This window comes from Loxodonta africana, chromosome 13 (assembly GCF_030014295.1).
Source record: "Loxodonta africana isolate mLoxAfr1 chromosome 13, mLoxAfr1.hap2, whole genome shotgun sequence".
Lineage (NCBI taxonomy): Eukaryota > Metazoa > Chordata > Mammalia > Proboscidea > Elephantidae > Loxodonta > Loxodonta africana.
This window is the reverse complement of record NC_087354.1, coordinates 63,604,701-63,620,744: the sequence shown is the minus strand read 5'-3', so window position 1 is coordinate 63,620,744 and position 16,044 is coordinate 63,604,701. Positions and strand designations below refer to the sequence as shown.

Below are 16,044 nucleotides of genomic sequence, written 5' to 3'. Positions count from 1 at the left end.
AAAAGTTGGTGGTTTGAATGCTCCCATAGGTGGCTCAGGAGACAGGCCTGGTGATCTTCTCCTGAAAGGTCACAGCCTTGAAAATCCCATGGAGCACAGTTCTACTCTGACACACATGGGGTCTCCATGAGTTGGAATTGAATCAGTGGCAACTAATAATAAGAACAACAATCAGCTGTGTCAGTTATCTTGCCTCTTCCCTGGTAAGTCCACAGGAAAGCTGAAACAGTGTTCTGCTTCCTGGGAGATGTTTTCTGGATTTATCCTCCAGAGGTGTTTGGGTACAACAGAAATAACAAGGTCCCAGATTCTGTGACTGATTTCAAGCACCAGTTCACTCCCCAGCAATGTAATCAGCCAGAACTGAGCATTTTGCATGAGCAAGATAATTGTGCTAAGCATTGAAAATAAAGCACCATGCCTGTCCTGAAGGAGCTCTGTGCTTCAGAGAATTCTGAGTGTACTCCTGACGGCAACACTATATGATCAATGGGGTGCGAAGGCTACAGGAGCAAGAATAAAAGGTTAATTTACCTGGAGACGTTATAACAGACATTATGGAGACAGGGTCGGGGAAGGCAAGACTAGCTGCAGGGTAGAATTTCAAGAGAGAGCAAAGTATGTGAATGGCATCAGCCAAAGCAGAGGGGAGAAGTAATGGGTACTTATAATGACACCAATTAGTAAGGTGTCATCATGAAATATCTTATTCTGTCTCCCACCAGGGCCATCCAACGTGCTTTTTTGGATCTCTCTTCTCTTCCCCTGAGCAGTATCTCAGAATGATCCCAGAGCTTTTCCAGAAATAATAATAAAATAGTCATTGGATATTAGAACAGTCATTTTCTAATATTAAAAGTATAGTACCATCACATATCATAACTTTCACCTCTAACCCAATGTAACGTGTCTCGCCATCTTTCCAGCTCAATCCTGACACAAGAATTCCCTAGACCAAGAGTGGGGAAGGAGAAGCATTGTCTTGTTTGTTTTGTTTTTCACTCTTTTTTTTTTTTTTTTTAATTTTGCTCTTACATTCCTTTTTCTCCATAGCCCTATAGCTTCTGGATCCTCCAAGGTTGGGATGGGAGGAGGAAACACAAGTAAAGACATACAGTGTCCCTTGATGGTGCTCTCGCACTCTGGCCGTACTGTTTCAGATGCCCAATGACTGGAGATTTCTGTAATGGGATGCTTCTTGCCCACAGCCTAGAGGGTAGGGGAGGTGAAAAGTCCAAACCTTTTCTAGGCTGACAACTTTTCAGGAAAGCTCTCCTCATTATCTGGTCAACTCCAAATTCATTATATAGACTGGTGATAGGTAATGGAGAAAGGTAAGGATGTATTTACACTTATCTCAGCAAGTCCTGGTAGGAGTGTCTGGCCACTTTCTTTAAAATATGTGAGCGTTTTTCACCTGCTGTCCTTAATTTTAGGGCATCAGCCAAGACGCCAAAGCAGTTGAAACCTCCCATTAAACATGCCACTACATTTAGATTTATAGAATATTCGCTATTTATAGGACATTTATATACATTGATGGCAATAAGACCTGTTAGAATAAGCCTGGGTTTGGGGCTTGGTTATCTAACATCAAAACAGATTTTGATGCTCATTTAAACTATGAAGATAGTATTGCCTTTTAGCTGCAGGATGGTAAAAATAGAACCTAGTTTACAGTGTTAACTGCACATAGCACAGTGCCTGGCACGTAGTAAGGTATCAATAAACATGAATCAACTTCTTCACTATATGACCCTCGTAGCAGCTCTTTGAGTGGGTATTGCAGGAATTGTTTGTGAAACAAATAGTTTCAAATGTCTGGGCATAAGGGAATTGTTGAAATTTAGTGAAAGAGATTCTGAGGATCTTGAACGCCATGTTAAGAAGTTTTAACTTTCTTTGATACCCAAGTGAAACCTAGAAAGAAGAATTTAAAATATGGCAGCATGATTTCAAATTACTTAAACTTGAACCTCAAATTCATCTTGCTTTCTACCTCTCTTATCTATTTTTTTTTTTTTTTTCTTTTTTCCCCAGTTACTGTGGAGTCAACTCAGACTCCTGGCAACCCCATGTGTTTCAGAGTAGAAATGTGCACCATGACATTTTCAATGGCTGATTTTTTAGAAGTAGGTCCCCAGGCCTTTCTTCTGAGACACCTTTCAGTACTCTCACATCTCCAACCTTTCGGTTAGCAGCCAGGCACATTAACCATTCACACTATCCAGGGGCTCCATTCTTCTCTAATCAGGATCCAAATCTAGAGGATTTGTAATAAGTATAATAAGAATGGTAATGTTAATAACCAGCGTTTATGAGTGCTTGCTATGTACCAGACACTATGCTAAGAAGTTTAATTACACTTTTAAAGTTCTTATTACTAGGCAAGAGAAAGGCTATTTTTTAATATTTAAAAAATATTTATTTCATACTACCTTACTATATTCTTCCATTTCATTAACTATTACCTTCACTTTCCCAGCTCTCATAGTCTAATACATATGATCCAATTAGTCAATCTACTCAATACTACTCTTTGCTCTACTCTTCATCTTCCCTTGTCTTGAAATTTCTGTTATGGTTGTTTGGCTAGAGTAGTTTTTCAAGTATTTTCTTCCACCACAGTGTATAGATGATACTGTAGCTATTACTGCATGTTCTCAGACACTGTTCTTTTACCCTGATGGGTGATGGATATCTTGGATGGTGAAAAGACTCTAGTGTTGCCAGCCTTGTCTCTCCATTGGTTCTGAACTTAATTCTATTGCCTTATAGCTTTCAGGGATGCATGTTAAGTCCAGGCATGCAATTCCTTACCAGTCTGGTTCCCTTTTCTTTTTGACAACTTGTCCTTTGTGTTTTTAAGCTATGGTCTTTTCTTCATTTTCTGACTTCTGAAAGTTTAATTGTAGAGGCCTAGAAATGTATCTTCTTTTATCAATGAAGTCTGGAACACGGGTGTGTCATTTCAAATGCCGATTCAGATTTTTCTTCCCCTGGGGAAAATCCTCTTCTTTTAATTATCACTTTGCCTTCATCTGTTCCATTTCCTTTTTCTGAAATTTCTATTATCTGGATATTTGGCCTATTGTATTTATCCTCCAAATCTTTTATCTTTCCCTCATATTTTCCACTTCTGTATTGTTCTGCTCTGGATTTTGTAATAGAATTCTTGGTCTTCCAATTCATTATTTTGGTTCCTGGTGTTGATAAATCCACTCTGTCCTTCATTTAATGAAATGTAAGTTTTGAAATCAATTTTATTAGATGCATTTGTGTGTGTGTGTGTGTGTGTGTGTGTGTGTGCGTGCATGCACTGAATTGAGTTTTATTCAAATGTCCATCTGTCTTTTCCAGAAGTTCTGTTTCTCTGAGCAGGTTTTCTGATTGCTCTAATCTTCCTCTCTCTTTGGCTGCTGAATCCTCTAAAATGGGTCGGAAATTTTTTTTGTTGGTTTCAATGTGGCTCAGGTGTTGTAAAATTGGGATATTCCAAGCAGTGCCATTCCTGCAGAGCATGGATGGCAGTCTAATTTCTGTACCTGTGGGCCTGTGATACAGGAGATCTGTCCCTGATGATGCTCCTAGAAAAAACCTCAGTTCTCAGGTCTCTGTAAACTCCTGGCTTTGGAAGGAAGCCCACCTACTATACGTCTTCTAGGAGTTCCGGCAGCCTCCTTCTCCCACGTTCCAGTTCCTTAAGTCAACCTTCTCAGGAGTCCATAGGTTCTAAGTACCAAATTTGTCCTCAAAGGTACAATTTACTGGGCCTTACCTTTTTTTTTTTTTTTTTTTTACCTTTGGGCTGCAATAAAGTTCCTCAAGATCTTGCCAAGCCCTTAGTGAAGAACACTCCCATGTCTTCCCCATAGATGACCTCCCCAACTTCTGATTGTTCTAGTCATAGTTTGGCTCAGAAGTGTCCAAAAGCTTAGAGCATATTGTGGGGGCAAAAGGACCTGCTGAGTTTTACTTGTTACGGTTCCAGAATTCCCTCTGCTTCTCAAAGGGAACATTATGCATTCCTAAGGATGTTGTTAAGTGCCATCGATTTGCTTCTGTCTCGTGGTGACCTTATGTATAATAGAATGAAATGTTTGTCTGGCCCTGCATCATCCGTACAATCGTTGCTGTTTGAACCCCTTGTTTCTAAGGAAATTGGAGGCAAGTTGAGAAAGCCTGAGGCCAGGCAGTAGATTTGGCTTAGGATCTCATTAGTGGCCTCAATGAAAGACATATTATGACATGGTAGGGTTTGGGGTCAGATTGCCGGGGTGGGACGGTGAACAAAGTAAAGGTGAGTATGTATACATTCAAGATACAATAGGATATAAGTAATTTCTTAACAGCCTGGGAGATTTTATCTTTTTATTGTTTAAAGCTAAGGCTACTTGGAGAGCTGTTGAATTGGTAATTGGTGTCTTTCGGTAATAATGACCCCGTGGGATGATGGACCACAGCCTCTCCAGAGGACAATAGTTCCATGGGATGCCTGAGCAGTCACATATTTCAGTTTCTTGATAAAAGCAATTCTTATTCCTTCTCAGTTCATCTCAGGCAAAACACAGCTTATAAATAAACCCACTTGAAAAAGCAACATTTCTCATAACCTGAGTAACATAATAAAATCTTCGTTGGCATCAATACGTTTATCCAATACAGCCAACTATAGGTTATAAAACTCATTGCTGTTGAGTCAATTCTGACTCACTATAGGACAGAGTAAAGCTGCTCCATAGGGTTTCCAAGCAGCTGGTGGACTCGAACTGCTGACCTTTTGGTAAGCAGCCAAGCTCTTAACCACTGCACCACAAGGGCTCCACTATAGCTTATATGTACATTTAAATTAACACATTCAAAATCTATTTTTAATTTTTTTCCACGTCATTTTATGTCATTGTGATTTCCCTTATTAAATCCTTTTCTAATCAAGTGTGTGATATGCTAACAATAACTCCTTGTTCTGAGACATTTGGTTGTCATTTTGCATAGTTCAGATCTCAAATACTTTTAGAATGTTGGATGATTTACTTCTTGATAAATCAAGAAAATCAAGTAAACAACCAGCACTCTTTCTTAGGGTATTAACCCTCAGTTCCCTCTCCTTAGACGGAATGGTTTTTGTGGAAGAGAGTATTTTTTCCTTTATCCTTTCAGACCCAATGCAGATCATAGCAATAAAGGAACAGCTCCTGCATTATCCAGCTACTAAGATCTGGTTAACTATCCCTTACAGGAAGAAAAGTCTTTTCAAATACCTTTTCAAAATGCTTTCTACATTCTGGAAGATTACTTTCCTCTCTTCAAACCTGAGTCAAGATATTTACACGGAGACAAACAGGTTTGCCTTTAGGCTCCCTTTTCCAAAATTAATAATATTAACTCATAGTCGTATCTTCTAGTTTTCAAATGACATCGTATTGTAAAGGTTATCTTCTAATCTCAACCAAAGCATTTTAAATTAAAACCAAAAAATCTGTTGCCATAGAGTTGATTCTGACTTATGGCAATCCCATGTGTCAGAGTAGAACTGTACTTTGTGAAGTCCTCAATGGCTGTGACCTTTCATAAGTAGATTGCCAGGCCTTTCTTCCAAGGTGCCTCTTGGGAGATTTGAGCCACCAACATTTTTTGCTTTACCTAGTCTTTGATTAAGACTTTTTAAATAGGTAGATCTTTTTTTTTTTTTTTAAAGTTTAATGAATTTTAATAGCCAACTTACAGAGCAGCACAGAAGACAGACAACATTAAAAACATGCGGCTGCACGTAGGATGACTCAGAAAATTAGAGTGAGTGACTGGAATCAACTGTATGATAAAAATGCTACAAACACCATTTAGTTGCCGTCAATAAGAAATTTACTTGTTTAAAAAAAAATCCAAATGCTGGCATTGTCCAGAAAAATTTAAGAGGTTTATTTATAATTGTTATAAAGTTGAACTGCTGAAACTTGTTCACTGAAACATTTAGACTTGTATTTCTGCTTTATGTCCTTGCATTTATATTAAAAATTCACACAAATGAAAATGAGAAAACTGCTGATACTTGATTTCTGTCCCCTATTTTTCCATTTGCTATCACATACTTAGGTACCTTTTGACCCTGTGGGAAAAAAAAATATCTGACGTGCCGAACTGCCAATAACAGGAAGAAGAGTTTTTTTGTTTTTGTTTCTTTTTTTAAAGAATGCAAAGCTTCCCATCATAGTGGGTTCTTAAGCACGTTCTCCACATATGCGATGTGCTAGCTAGATGTCTTTTGGCACAATTGTTACATGTTTGGCATGCATAGCACACAGGTTGGTGTCTTCAAAAAGGCCAAACAGGTAGGCCTCACTTGCCGCCTGCAAAGCACCAGTAGCTGCACCCTGGAAATGCAGATCTGTTTTGAAGTCCTGAGCAATTTCTCATACCAGATGCTGGAAGGGAAATGTGCAAGTCAGAAGTTCAGGAGACTTCTGATAACTTCTGATTTCCCGGAGTGCCACAGTACCAGGCCTGTAATGATGAGGCTTCTTCAGCCCTGCAGTAGAAGATACATCCTTGAGAGCAGCTTTTGTGGCCAGTTGCTTCCTGGGTGCTTGACAACTGGTTGGTTTGGGAGTCTGCTTTGTACGAGCCAAGTATAGAGACCTCCTCACTAACCCCCCTTCTCCTTTGGCTGGAACACCTCAAGCTAGAGGAGCCACTGCCCTTAGAGAGTGACTACCACATCGCAGCAGCTCTAAACACAATTAAAATAGGTAGATCTTTTGAAATGAGAGTTAGCTATCTCACAAAATAATAATCATCTTCAATTTTTAAGGTCGCTATAATTTTAAGGTTGTTGTTGTTAAGTCCCATCAAGTTGAATCTGACTCATAGCGACCCTATGTACAGCAGAACGGAAGACTGCCCCATCCTGCCCCATCCTCACAATCTTTGCTGTTTGAGCCCATTGTTGCAGCCACTGTGTCAATCCGTTTTGTTGAGGGTCTTCCTCTTTTTTCTCTAACCCTCCACTTTACCAAGCATGATGTCCTTCTCCAGGGACGGATCCCTCCTGATAACATGTCTGAAGTACATGACATGAAATCTCACTATCTTTGCTTATAAGGAGAATTCTGGCTGTACTTCTTCCATGACAGATTTGTTCGTCGTTCTGGCAGTCTACGGTATAGTCAATAGTCTTCACCAAGTTATCTCTAATGTTTATTTCTGTGTCTTATTGCTTTGCGAGAAGTGACTTTTATCCATTAGCAGAATGATGTGGTTGGTAGAGGCTGGTAGGACTGAGTTGTGGTCATGTGTTGCTTGGGTTGGCATTGTTGGACACTCACCTTTTCCCCAGTGAAATCGCCCAGGAAAAGTTAATATAAAGATAAAAAATGAGTTGCAAATGAACTGGTTATGCCATGATTTGAAGGTAATCATTCCAGGCATCTTCAAATATGCATTAAAAAACAAAAAAACTAAATTATGTATGCATAATATGTTCTCTGATTGCTGTTTTGTCCTTTAATTTGTAAATGCGTTTCTCATTTTCAGTGCAGATCACACAACTGCCAGGAGTCTTCCATGTAAGCGTATTTGAAAAATGTGTTTTTATTTTCTCTAGATTTTTCAGATAGGTAGTGGATGGACACATATTAATAGAGGTTAAGCCATTGCATCTTTCTGTCTGGCAGTGTGCCGAGAATGTCGTAGGCTGTCAATGCAGCAACTGTGACTGAGACCAGTGATCATGTACTGATGGGAGAAGCTGACGACTACCTTTGGAATATTGTTGTTTCTGGGTAGTGTTGAAAAAGTCAAGAGATTGAAAGCAAATGGAGAGCTTAGGCATAGTTTTATTTCTCTAAGTGTAGCAGCATTCATAGATTTAATCATTTACAGCTTCGATATTTTGGTTTATTTAGCTTGTGTTTAACTACTGAAGCATTTGCTTAAAATATACTTTAGGCGAAACAGATTAAACACATTTTGTGGATTTGTGAGTCTGCTTGGAAACCTTAGAGTTTATTAATCTGTCCCATAGGGATTTGCGATTTTCACTGTTAACAGATATAGCTTTGTTTCTCTATGTTTTGTTTTTGTAAATTCTCCAGAAGACAATGTTATGACAACATATTAAACTGGAAGTCAATTTTACTGAATGTCAAAATAAATATAATATGAGCATATTGCATTACTTGTTGGTTTTGTAGTATGTGATTCAAAAGTTGCAATTAGGCCAGGAGAGTTGTGGCTCAACATTGTTTATTTCTCACCTGTTATTAGTTGCAATTGGAGTAATAGGATATGACAGCTGTAATAAATTATCAGCTAAAAAAGTCTATTTTTAGATGGGCATGGCAGAGAAACATGTAACCACAAACATGCACATGTGGCTTTTTATGAGAATCAAAGTAAGGCAAAAAACAAAAGAAAAGAAAAAAAAGACAACCTCACCCTTTTAATGATAGATCCGTCTTATTCTGATTATGTAACTTGAAATATTGTTTATACACACATCCCTCCTTCTTCTTTTCTTCCTCCTTTTCCTTTTCTTGTTTTTCAGTTTTCAGATCTTTACCAGTTTGTAATTCCACCTCCTTCAGGAGTGACAGTGAATCTACATTGTCCCTAACTTGCTTCATAAACACCAGTATTAAAGTGATACTTCACTCTTTTACACTGAATATTGACAGATAAGTCTGTTGATAAGGAATTCCTTGTTGTTATAAAGTTAAGGCTGAATTACCTACTTAATGAACTTAATGAACTGAAGCAGAGATGTGAATAATGCAAAGTGTGAGTAATTTGAGGTCATGTACACATTGTTTGGTACGTTCGCTATGTTGTTGTTGTTATGTACCCTCGAGTCAATTCCAACTCATAAAGGACCCTAAAGGACAGAGTAGAACTGCCCACATAGGATTTCCAAGGAGCAGCTGGTGGATTCGAACTGCAGACCTTTTGGTTAGGAGCCCAGCTCTTAACCATTGTATCACCAGGGCTCCTTGTTTGGCATATTACTACATTAAAAAAAAAAAAAAAAAGCAAAAAACAGAATGCAGGGGACTACATTTGTTGTAAATATGACAGAGTTGATATCTTTCTTACATGAAGGGTTTATCCAAAACAATAGACAAATATGCTAATAAAGAGTTGAGAGGACTTAGAAAAAACAGAACCAATTTGAAATATACAAATGGAAACTCTCAACACTACCGGTGGAAACAGAAACAACCATTTCAGCAATATCTATTAAAACTTGTGTGACAGTATTTACAAAAGATGAGAACATGTATACCCCATGATCCAGTAATTGTACCTTATACACACCTAACAACCTATATTTTTATATCCTCTAAAAGAATTTGTCAAGAATGTTCAAAGCAACACTATTCATTATAATCAGGTACTGGAAATTTCTCAAATGCCCATTAACAGTAGAATGAAAAACTAAATTTTGGTGCAATCGTATTATGGAATAGTCTAAAGAAACAAGAATGAATATTCAAGGAAGTGGGTGAATACCCCAAAAGGATAATATTGAGTAAAATTATCCAGACCCTTCTCTCCCCCAAAAAAGTACATACTATTTAATTCTACTTATATAAAATTTAACTCAGGAGAAAGACGTGGCAGTCTGCTTCATAAAGATTTACAGCCTTGGAAACCCTATGGAACAGTTCTACTCTGTCCTATAGGGTCGCTATAAGTTAGGTTCGACTCGAAAGCAATGGATTCGGTTTTATATAAAGTTAAAACCGGGCTTCTGTTTTAAAGTAGAATGTAGTAAGTCATGTGAGGCCAATAAAACTGCTGACAGAACTAGGGAAGCTGGATAAAGCACGAAAATCCTATTTTCAGAGATATCAGAAAGCTATGAAATAAATGAGTACTAGATGCACTAAAAGTCTAAAATGAAGCAAGCTAAGGATCCACAGATGTTCCCTTAGGGCACATGCCTGTAAGGGCTGGAAGGTTGAGAATCAGGTATTTACCCAAGAAAAGCACTACTCTTGGAGATAGAAGACCAGTAAAGTTCTAGTGGTCACTTGACACAGAAGTAACAAAATAAGAGAAATTAGGAGTCTCAAATACACAGCTGGCTTATAATTCAATACATTCAGAGGCTCTGCACGAAACTAAAGCATTAGGCCAAAAACTTCTGAAAGTCAGAGTGAAATTACTCTCACCTACATGGTAATTCCACTGTCTGTTATTTTGTAGTACTGTGGTGGCTTGTATGTTGCTAAGTACTGAAAGTTATACCGCCATTATTTCAAACAGCAGTAGGGTTACTCATGGTGGATAGATTTCAGCAGCACACTCACACTAAGACAGACTAGGAAGAAAGGCCTGGCAATCTACTTCCTAGAATCAGCCAATTAAAAGCTTATGGATCACAACATAACATTGTCCAATACAGTGCTAGAAGATGAGCCCTTCAGGTAAGAAGGCACTCAAATATGAATGGGGAAGAGCTGTCTCCTCAAAATAGGGTCAACCTTAATAACTTGGGTGGATTAAACCTTTGGAAGCTTCATTTGCCAATGTGGCATGACTCAAAATGAGACTTCAACTACAAACATCTGTTAATAATTGAAATATGGAATGAACAAAGTATGAACCAAGGGAAATTGGAAGTTGTCAAAATTAAAAGGAAAAATTGAAGAATGACATTCTAGTAAGCTGAAATGAACTAGTATTGGCCATTTTTAATCTAATAATCATATGATCTCCTATGCTCAGAATGACAAATTGAAGAACAGTGTTGCATTCATCATTGAAAAAAGCATTATGAGATCTACCCTGAAGAACGACACTGTCAGTGATAGGTTAATATCCACACACCTACAAGGAAGACCAGTCAAGATGGCAATTATTCAAATTTATGCACCAACCACAAATGCCGAAGATGAAGAAACGGAAGTTTCTTATAAACTGCTGCAGTCTGAAGTTGACCAAGTGTGCAATCAAGATGCAAGGACAATTACTGGTGATTTTAATGTGAAAGTTAGAAACAAAGAAAAAGGAACCGTAGTTAGAAAATATGGCCTTGGTAGTAGAAACAGTGCCTGAAAATGCATTGCTGAAATTCTGCAAGACCAATGACTTATTCATTGGAAATACTTTTTTCAACAACACAATTGGTGACTATAAGCATGGTCCTGGCCAGATAGATTACACAGGAATCAAATTGATTACACCTGTGGAAAGAGACAATGAAGAAGCTCAATATCATCAGTCAAGACAGAGTCAGGGGCCCCCTACTAAAATGACCATCAATTGTTCCTGTGGAAGTTCAAGCTGAAGCTGAAGAAAATCAAAACAAAGCCCACAAAAGCCAAAGTATAACCTTGAATACCTCCCACCTGAATTTATAGACCATCTCAAGAATAGATTTGGTGCACTGAACGCTAATGACCAAAAACAAGAAGAGCGGTGGGAAGACAAAGGGCATCATACATGAAGAAAGTGAAATGTCACTAAAAAGACAGGAAAAAGGGAAAAGAGCAAAATAAATGTCAAAAGAGCTCTGAAACTTACTCTTAAGTACAGAATACCTAAAGCAAGCAGAAGAAATGATGAAGCAAAAGACCCGAACAAAAGGTTTCAAAGGGTGACTTGAGAAGATAAGTATTGTAATGAAATGTGCAAAGTCCTGGAGTTAAAAAAACAAAGGGGAAGAACACGATCGGCATTTCTCAAGCTGAAATAACTAAAGAGAAAATTCAAGCCTCAAATTGTAATATTGAAGGATTCTGTGAACAAAAATTTAAATGGTGCAGGAAATATCAAAAGAAAATGGGAGGAATACACAGAGTCACTGTAGCAAAAATAATTGGTCGATGTTCATCCATCTCGGGAGGTAGCATATGATCAAGAACTGCGTTCGGCTGTGTGATCCCGGCGTCAAGTAAAAGCTGAGAATCCAGGAGGCCATAGGCAGAAGTCAGCTACTGGAGCACAGCAAAAACAGAAGACATTTGGGTTTTTTTTTTTTTTTTTTTTCATTCATCAACTTGTAATTCTACCTGTTTTAAGATTAAGACTGAATTCAGAAAATGGAGTATTTTGTGTGTACATATAAATTGCTATTCCGTTGCATTGCTGATGGCACTGTAGATTAATACAATTGCTGTAGAAATACTTCATACATACATACAGCATTTGTAGCATATGTAATTTTGTATATACTGTATAGTATTTACGGTATACATAACTATATATGTAGTATATATGCACATATCTGTATATATACTTTTTTTAACCACATTTTTGTTCTTAAAACAGATTTGAAGAGACTAATTTTCTAGTATTCTCAAGAACCAGGAATGTTTTCCAAACCTCTGACCAACTTCTAGGAATCAGTCCCAAGAGAACATTACTAAAATTTTTAAGAACTTCCCTTATAGCTTTACTTATAAGAGATAAAAGTGTTTAATAACATTTTATGTTAATTAATATTATATGTTTAATTAATGTAATGTGCTACTTTGTAAATCATGAAGATGCCCCGGTGACTTTTTCTTCCATCCATGACAGAATAACTGGTTTCCAGCTTATCTTCCTACCATAAACAACTATAAAACTGGAAAAAATATACTGTGTATCTTTAATGTCATTGGACAACAGAGAGTACAGGGCTTTGATCCTTGTAAGAAGGGAAAAATCTGAGGTGTGCTGCTCAAGTTTGCTGACTTGGAGCAGGGAAGAAGATTCTGAGCAGAGAGTGGAGATTTCATTGAGAAGAGAGGTCAAAAATTGAGTCTGAGGCTGCGGTAGCTGGGATTTATGGGACGGACGGGTTACGGAAGAGGATGCAGCTTTACCTGGAGAGTGACCCAAAGTTATATGCATGGAGATTTAGTTCAGATCCTTGACCGAGCTCTAGGCTATGCAAGGATAAAATGAGATTGCACAAGGGGTGAAGAGCTGAGTAGAGGTATCAGTAATTGTGCAGTGCTAGAGGATATGAGAGTCCAGGCCCATCCAGAGTAGAGCAGCATCACTGAACACCTTCAATCAGTTGAAACTCCAAAAAGCTCTTTCTTTGGAAGTAAGAACCATACCATAAAGTAAGGGCCACCTCATAGGTCTAAGAACAAAATCATAGTAGATAAAGCATAAAAACCATGCCCGACAGGACTGAGAGAATCCTCCAGTAATTTAGCTGCCTGTTAGAGCTAAATTCGATATTATTTAAAGCCATGGTACTCAAGACCTTTTACAATGTAAGAGCTACAATATCTAGCATAAAAGAAAATGAAACAAATTTACTGGTCATATGAAGAAACAAGAAAATGTGTCCCATAATCAAAAGAAAAAGTCAACAGAGGCAAAAACCTTTGCGAGCCAGATGTTGAAAACAGAACACTTTAAAACAGCTATTATAACAGAACTTTATAATAGGTATTATATGTTCAAAAGTTTAAAAGAAACAAAAAAAAAATAGTGAACAAATGAGATTGCTCAGCAGAGAAATGGAAGTTGTAAAAAGAACCATATTGAAATTCTAGAACTAAAGATTACAAAATCTGAACTTCAAATAAATCACTGGATAGAACTAACGGGATTGAAACTGTAGAAGAAAGGATGAATGAGTGTGAAGACAAAATCAACAGATGCACGATCTGGAGAACCAAGAAAAAAATATTCTTTTAAGTAAGCACAGTGTCTATCTACGAAGGCATGTAAAAAAAGTATAATATGCGTGCAAATAGTCTCAGAAGAAGAGGAGATATGGATGGGGAAATAATTTTTTTTAAAGAAATAACAGTTGAAAATTCTCAAATTTTCTATTAAAAAAAAAAAATCAACCTATAGAACCAAAAAATCTCAGCAAAGCACAAAACGACCACACCTAGACATACCATAGTCAAAATGCTCAAAACCAAAGAAAAAGAATCGAGAGCAGCAAGAAAAAAAGTGTACGCTACACGTAAGGGAACAGTGATACAAATGTCAGGTGACTTCTTTATCAGAAACAATGGAAACCAGAAAAAATGAATAATATGTTTAAAGTTTTAAAAGAAAAAGGAAAACTGTCAGATTCTTATATCCAATATACTCTTACAAAAAAAAAAAATGAGGATAAAAGCATTTTTTCAATTTGAGGGAATTCTTTGTGTAATTGCCCTACAGGAGAAGCTAAAGTACGTTCTGCTGGCTGAAGGAGATTTATACCAGATAGGAACTTCTATCAGCAGGAAAGAATGAACAACACTGGAAATGGTAGATATGTTGGTAAATATGATAGCCAATATTTTATGTTACTAATTCCTTTAACCGGTGACTGTTTAGAGCAAAAGTGATAATATTGTCTTGTGAGTGACTTTATGAAGGTATCATGATTTCACATAAGAATAGAAAGTGAAAAAGAGGGTAAATCAAATTATGCTGTTGTTTTAAGATTCTTATATTTTCTCCTGAAGTAATAAAATATTAATTAGAAATAAGCTCTGATAGGTTAAGGATGCAAATTATAATCTTTAGCATTTAAGGATGCAAATTATAATCTTTAGCGTGACTGTTTTTAAAAATGTATACAAACAATTATAAAATTATTAAAGTACAACATAAGAAAGAAAGTAGAATACGCTGCTTATAAGAATCACTCTTAACACAAAAACTTGTACATACATTAAAGTAAAAGGGTGGGAAAATATGTAATATGCAAACAGTAATCAATAGAAAGTTAATGTGGCTGTGTTAATATCCGGCAGAGCAAACTTCGGGGCAGGATTCATTACCTAAGAAAGAGGAACATCTGATAATGATAAAAGAGTCAATATGTCAGATGACTAACTGTCCTACATATGTATGCAACCAAACAACAGAGCTTAAAATACCTGAAGTAAAAATTGGAAGCACTAAAGGGACAATATACAAATACTCAATCAGACTATTTTTAACACTTCCCCTATAGGGTCACTATGAGTCAAAATCAACTGGACAGCAACAGATTTGCTTCTTGGTTTCTCATCAATTTATAAAACTACTAGGCAAAAATTTCGTAAGTGTATAAAAGACTTGAACAACAGTATCTATCAAAGTGACCTAATTTATATGTGAAGAATAATAGTCCCGACAACACCAGAAACACCAGATTCTTTTCTCAAGTACATATGAGGTGCTCCCCAAAATAGACCGTTCGCTTGGCCATAAATAAGTTTCAAAAGATTGACATTGTGCAGAGTAGGCTCCCTGACTACAACGTGTATAGCAGAATTTAAGTAAGATAATAATAATAGTAATAAGATATCTGGAAAATCACCAGATATTTGGGAATTAAGTAACACACCTCTAAATGACTCATAGGTCAAAGAAGAAACCCCAAGAAAAATTAGTAAATAATTTTTTTAAGTAAATAACACAAGTATTAGAATGTATAGAATGCAGCTAGAGTAGTGTTTAGAGATACATGAACACTTTTGAATGCTACTATGGTGGTACAGTGGTTAAGTGATTCAGCCACTAACCAAAAGGTCAGCAGTTTGAATCTACCAGCCTCTTCTTGGAAATTATGGGGCAGTTCTACTCTGTCCTATAGGGTCACTATGGGTTGGAATCGACTTTATGGCAAAGGGTTATTACAAAAGAAGAAACACTTAAAATCACAGGACTAAGTTTTTACCTTAATAATCTAGAAGAGGGAGAAAAAATTAAAACCAAAGTAAATAGAAGGATAAAAAAAAATAGAAGGATCTAAATAGTAAATACAAGAGAGAAAATCAATGAGCAACTATTGATATATGTTTACTAGTTCTTAGAGATTGAGTTCTTACTTTTGTAAAATAGAAATCAAGGTACCTGCTCTTACTCATGCTAGGGTTATCCTGAAAATCAAACAAGATAGTGTCCCTGAACTATTTGAACTATGTTATGAAAAATAAATTATTTTCTCTCTACCTGACAAAGGATTATTGATCTAAGTGATGTTTACATAAATTCTAATTTTGGGAAACAGATTGCTTGTTGAATGAATATTATTATTATTTGTGTATGTATGTGTGTGTGGCTCACTGATATAGACTATCGATGTCTAAAAGTTAAACACCTAAGGTT

The 16,044-nt window shown here is 36.8% G+C and overlaps 1 protein-coding gene and 1 pseudogene across 13 annotated transcripts in view; one reads left to right on the top strand and one right to left on the bottom strand.

Annotated features, from left to right (window-relative positions):
* Nucleotides 1-16,044, top strand: part of INPP4B (inositol polyphosphate-4-phosphatase type II B) — a 971,994-nt gene that overhangs the window by 381,484 nt on the left and 574,466 nt on the right. The gene's annotated exons all lie outside the window — the stretch shown is intronic.
* On the bottom strand, nt 6,219-8,621 carry LOC100657278 (histone H3.3A-like; annotated as a pseudogene).